At 36.4% G+C, this 6,236-nt stretch overlaps 1 pseudogene; it reads left to right on the top strand.

Moving 5' to 3' along the window:
• The first annotated feature begins 343 nt into the window (after positions 1 to 343).
• LOC150069120 (large ribosomal subunit protein uL24-like) lies at positions 344 to 4,442 on the top strand (annotated as a pseudogene).
• The last annotated feature ends 1,794 nt before the right edge of the window (positions 4,443 to 6,236 follow it).

The following is a 6,236-nucleotide window of genomic DNA, read 5'->3' as shown; positions in this document are numbered from 1 at the left end:
TTTGAGTTTTATGTCCCAGGACCATTCCCCTAAATAAGAAACTTAGTAAAAGAAAATCATACAGAGTAAAGTCCAAGTAGTCTAGGATTTTATTTTGTTGTGATTTGTTTGTTTTTATTTAATTTGGATAGGGCGACCAAATAATTTCTTCAAATATTTCATTAGGCGAAATCAGATGACCACCACAGTCCTGAAGTGTATAAATATAGCACAATGGAGGATTTTATACACAGTGCTGATATTAGTGATTTTAGTAAAATGGTTTACATAAAACAAGTGGATGCTAATTGTTTGTTTACTTTCTTTTTTTTCCAGTCTTGGGGCTTGAACTCAGGATCTGGGCACTGTCCTTGGGCTTTCTCAAGGCTAACACACTACCACTGGAGCCACAGCACCACTTCTGGTTTTTTGTGTGTATCTGGGATGGAGAACTCGAACCCAGGGCTTCATGAATGTTAGGTAAGCACTCGACCATGAGGACACACTCCTGACCCTTATATGATGACTTCTTTTAAATAAACCTTTCTTTAATATTTGGGAAATTTAAATTTGGACTGGACATTGGATGGCATTATGCTGAGATTGGCCTTCATTCTGAAAGAATGACATGCTGAAATATTCAGGATTACAGGATAAAATAAAGCTCCTAAACTCCTACATGAAAATTGCAAGGCATCATTTACCCCATATGGTATTTAGGACATGACTAGTTATAAAATGAATCATTGTTGTTTATATAACTATGGAAAAGAAATGCTTTGCGTCAAATGGATACGTGCTTTCATATATTAATAGGTGTGTGTGTGTGTGTGCACGTGTGCAAAAGTGTGTGTGTGTGTGTGTGTGTGAGAGCGCGCGCACACACACGCGCAAGTACTGAGGCTTGAACTCATGGCCTAGACTCTGTCTTGGAGATTTTGTGCTCAAAGCTAGTGCTCTATCACTTGAGGCACAGCTCCACTTTCTGGCTTTGGGTGATTAACTGAAGAGTCCCATGGACTTACTCTCCTAGGCTAGTTTTGAATCTTCATCCTCAGATATCAGCCTCTGAGTAGCTAGAATTATAGGCCTGAACACTTGCACAGCCACGTTCATCTCTGCCCTATTCACAATAGCCAAGCAATGGAAACAACCCAGATACCCTCCTGCAGATGAATAGATACAAAAAAATGTGATATATGTACATACATATATATATTTATATACAATGGAATTCTACATAGCCAACAGACAAGATCAAATAATGCATAGCTGGGAAGTGGATGAAATTAAAGTGAATCATGTTGAGTGAGATAAGTCAAGACTAAAGGAACAAAAAGTGCCTGGTATCCTTAATATGTGGATATTAGATCCAAACAGTACAAGAGCGATGATTCAATATTTGGGTTCCCAATGTTATGGACATGGTCTTGGAGATATAAACATAATTGCATAGACATAAAAATCTATGATGGGATATATACTCTATAGACATAATGTTATATAGATTGACATGTGTCTATGACATATAAACTCTCAGCTTAATTTTAATTATGTTCTAAAATCTATGTGCCAGTGATTGTATATAGAGATTCCCTTCTTGAATACTTGTCTGTTAAACATGACATTTGAAATATGATGTAAAAGTCAATGTTAATAAATTCTTTAATAATAAAAATAAAAAATAAAAATAATTATAGGCCTGAGCCATTAATGCTTAGCCTAGTATAGCTTTGAAAATAATTTTGACCATTGTTCAAAACAACATATCCCTTTATGCATACAAATGGAATGAATTGGTTAAAATTTCTGGAAATTCCCCCTTCAGTCTGACCATTCAGAATCATGTTTTATTCTCAAGTAACCCATAGCCATTCCATTTCCCTCAATTTGCCCTCTGTGCCACCAGGAGAATTGACATCATTGACTTTTCTCAGAGTGCATCTATCTCAGAGATCTTCCTACATGCTGTGGATATCCATTTTGTGGGTGTCGAAGCCAGAGCTTTTGATATTCACACTGGGGCAAGCAATAAAAATATTGCCAAAAACCCCAGGCCACAGCAATTATAAGTATAAGCAATTACACATTAATGTGACTCATTTCAGTTTTAGAAATGTGAAAGAAGTATAAATACTTGTGTTTTGAATAGATGAAACTTTCCTGTCTTTGGTTCAACTCAAAATTCTGGCAACCTTTAAAGCCTATTTAACAAGTTCTGTTTTTACTTTAAATTATACATGATGTATTTATTTGGTTTTAAAGGCCACAGCTAAGGAAAGGGACAACTTCAGAATTAAATAAATAATCTCACTTGTGTATATAGTTTACCATTTGAAACAACTTTCACTGGTCCCAAAGTAATTTAATTTCCCAGTTGTCTACTTTGATCCTTTCATGAACTTCCAAATAACTGTATAGAAAACTGAGAGTGATATAGAAAATGAGTAGAGAATAAGCTTTAATAATGCTTGATTCCAAATTCAAATAAAGGCTTCATCATTGCCAGCAGTGTATGCTTTTCCACTCATTTTTTGTAGCAATAGGAAGTGGCTCAGGGAAAGAAAGACGACATTGCTGAGAATGGTGAATGAAGCTGAATTGCCTCCCAGAAACAGACAATATAGATAAAAAGACACAGAAACAGCAATTTAGTCACCAAGAGTTAGAGTATATAATGTATGTGCCTATGTATTGAGCTCACACTTGTTCTTGGAGTTTACTAATATATATTATATTTGCTATTAGTTTTTCAATGCAAAAACAATTAAAATTTCCAAATGGTTTATTAAACCATTTATAATTAAAGCATAAGCAACAGAAGTTGTGTCATTTGAATAAATGTATGTATATACACACATACATGTGTATATATGTGTGTGTTTGCCTTGTGTCCTAACTTGGCTTTTGAGCTCAAGACTAGTGCTCTACCAGTTGAACCACACATCGATTTCCAGCTTTTTGCTGGTGAATTAAGAGATAAGACTTTCTTCCAGTACTGGCTTTGAACTGCAGTCCTCAGATCTCAGCCTCTAGAATAGCTAGGATTATAGGTATGCTTCACTAGCATCTCGCAGCAGTTATGAATTGTTCTTTAGAAAAATAGCTATCCTTGGACTTTTTTTTTTGCCAGTCCTGGGCTTGAGCTCAGGGCCTGAGCACTGTCCTTGGATTTTCTCAAGGCTAGAGCTCTATCACTTGAGCCTCAGCACCATTTCCGGCTTTTTTTCTGTGTATGTGGTACCAAGGAATCGAACCCGGGTCTTCGTGCATGCTAGGCAAGCACTCTATCACTAGGTCAAACTCCCAGCCCTATCCTTGGACTTTTGTATGTTTAAGACAATTAATCACATATTTTACATTACACTCCATTAATTCTGATTTTGATACACTGCGATTACATTATTTATTTTAAATATTTTGATAATCTTTTTCATGTATTCTAAAATATAACTGATAGCACACTAAAATAATTACCATCTTATATTTCTTCAGCTATCATTATAACCACAGCATAGGATTCCATTTTGTCTATCTTTTAGCTTTCTCTTTCTGGCTGGTAGAAGCTGGTGATCTATCACTTGGGCCATATCTCCAGACTTTTATTTTGCTAGTTGACTAAAAATAGAATCTCGAGGATTTCTGTCTGTCTGAGTTGGCTTTAAATCACAATCCTCAGATCTTAGCCTCTTGAGTAGCTAAGATTGTAGGCATGAGCCACTGAGTCCTGACCAAATGCATCGTTGAGACTTCAGTGGATTAACAAACATAAGACTCCATTTGTTCATATTATAAAAGAGGAAATTGGGACTTGGGAACAAGATAAGATGTATAAAATTAGACAACTTGTAAAGAGAAAAATCTGAAAGTATTGCACTTTATACTTCATTCTTTTATTGTAGATGATGGAGATAATTTACAATATCAGATATTGTAAGAAATACTGATGTTCATGTTCATGAACATAGCTTCATGTGTATAAAGACATCTTGTGCTCTTTCCCTTTTTGGCCATCATTGAAGCAAGAGCGGCCAAAATGAAGTTCAATCCCTTTGTCACTTCTAACCGAAGCAAGAACCGGAAGAGGCATTTCCATGCACTTTCCCACATTCACAAGAAGATTATGTCTTCCTCTCTTTCCAAAGAGCTGAGACAACGTGTGGCCTATGCCCACCCAAAAGGACGATGAGGTGGAGGTAGTAGATTGGCACTATGAAGAACAGCAGGTTGGCAAAGTGGTGCAGGGTCACAGGAAGAAGTGTGTCATCTACACTGAACAGGGACAGTGGGAAAAGGCAAGGCAACACTGTCTATGTGGGCATCTCCTCAGCAAGATGGCTGTCACCAGGATGAAACTGGACAAAGACCCCACAAACATCCTGCAACAGAAAGCCAAATCCCATTAAGTAGGAAAAGAAAAGGGCAAATACAAGGAAGAAACAATTGAAAAGATGCAGGAATGAAGTAATCTTTTTTTCATATATTTTATTGTAATTACTAGAAGGGTTACATTATATTCACCACATAGAAGGTACATTACTTCACAAACATTGATACCCTTTCTCATGTCTTGGTCCCCATTTCCCTACCCCTACTCCTCATCTTGTTTTCCCCCTTTCCCTATCCTACTTCAAATAACCAAATAAGCATATATACAATATATCAGATAACAAGGTAAAATACTATAACAATATGAGATAACCAAGGCACAATAAAAGAGATGAGAGATAACATAGTTTCTATATCCTGGAGGTCCTTTCATTTAGCTTCATCCCATATGGCCTTATGTATCTAGGTTTTGCTCTATTGTAGATCTCTGCTAGGAGAGGCTAAGGTTTCTACTGTTTATGACAAATGGGGGAAACCATTGAGCCTATGTTACTTTGAGTCTGGCTTACTTCACTTAATATGATTTTTTCCAAGTTTTTCCATTTCCTTACAAATGGGGCGATGTCATTCTTTCTGATGGCAGCATAGAATTCCATTGTGTACAAATACCACATCTTGTTGAGCCAATCATCTACTGAGGGGCATTTGGGTTGGTTCCATAGCTTTGCTATGGTTAATAGTGCTGCAATGAAAATCATTGTGTTAGTGGATTTAGAATGGGAGGGGTAGGGATAGAGGGAAAGGCGAGAAGAAGGGAAGATGAAATAAAAGAAAAGAGACAACAGAAAGGCAGAGAAGGGAAAAAAACAAAAATTGTGCATTAAATTTCTAAAATCCTAAATCCTTGAAAATCTCTAGGTTTTCTTAGCAAATTGTATGTAAAATGTGTTGTGTGTAAATACAAATACACACCTATGTATGTTTATATATATATAAACATATATATATATATATATACATATGGTTTCTGGCAGGAGAATATGAGACTTTCGCCCATAATAGACCATTATACATCATCAAGGAAGTATATTGCCCAAAGTAAGGAATTGTTTAGGAAATATGGACACTAAGCCATCAAGTTAATCTAGGAGTGAAGTGGAAGTGACTAATTAGAAATTTGAAATAGGATAGGGTAGGGGGGAAAACAAGATGAGGGGTGGGGGTGGGGGGAGGGAAATGGGGACAAAGACATGAGAAAGGGTATCAATGTTTGTGAAGTAATGCACCTCCTATCTGGTGAATATAATGTAATCCTTCTATTAATTACAATAAACAAAAAAGAAATAATACAAAATGGGATGGCCTGAGGAATGCATGAACTAAATCTTGACTGGTGGAATTTCAAGAGGAAGAAGAAAGGAATAAAGAGCATTTCAAACTGAGGAATTCAGGAGCAAAAAAAAAAATCACAGAAAAACCACAGTACATTTGGGGACAAGTAGATGTTTTAGCATATGCTGAAGGTTTTGATGAAGAGGAGTGCTTGCTGAGAGGCAATAACCAGAATATAAATCAATTATATAGCTTTGAGTGTAGCTTTCATTAACTGCATTGAAACAGAGGCTCTGTGTTAGGCAGAATCATTCAGACTCTCTTTCTTTACCCAGGGGACACTAGAAGCCCATTTCTGCTTTCCACCTCCCTGATTCTCTTGTTTCCTACACTGAACAGGTAATCCATTACATAAGCATCTCCATAGTGCTTCTTAAACTAATCTGTGTGCATTTTCTGTCTTGCTCTCATAAACTTTTTGGTGATTCTTCTGCTGAAAAAAAATATTTTTCTCCAAGTACTTAGAGCATACTTCAAAGAATTTTATGCCAAAAAAAAAGATAATGCATGCCTTCTGGGTAGTACAGCTTCTAATT

This window comes from Megascapheus bottae, chromosome 1, assembly GCF_031878675.1.
Source record: "Megascapheus bottae isolate mThoBot1 chromosome 1, mThoBot2.hap1, whole genome shotgun sequence".
NCBI lineage: Eukaryota > Metazoa > Chordata > Mammalia > Rodentia > Geomyidae > Megascapheus > Megascapheus bottae.
Note: the sequence above shows the minus strand (reverse complement) of the source record. Positions and strands in the feature narration are given on the sequence as shown.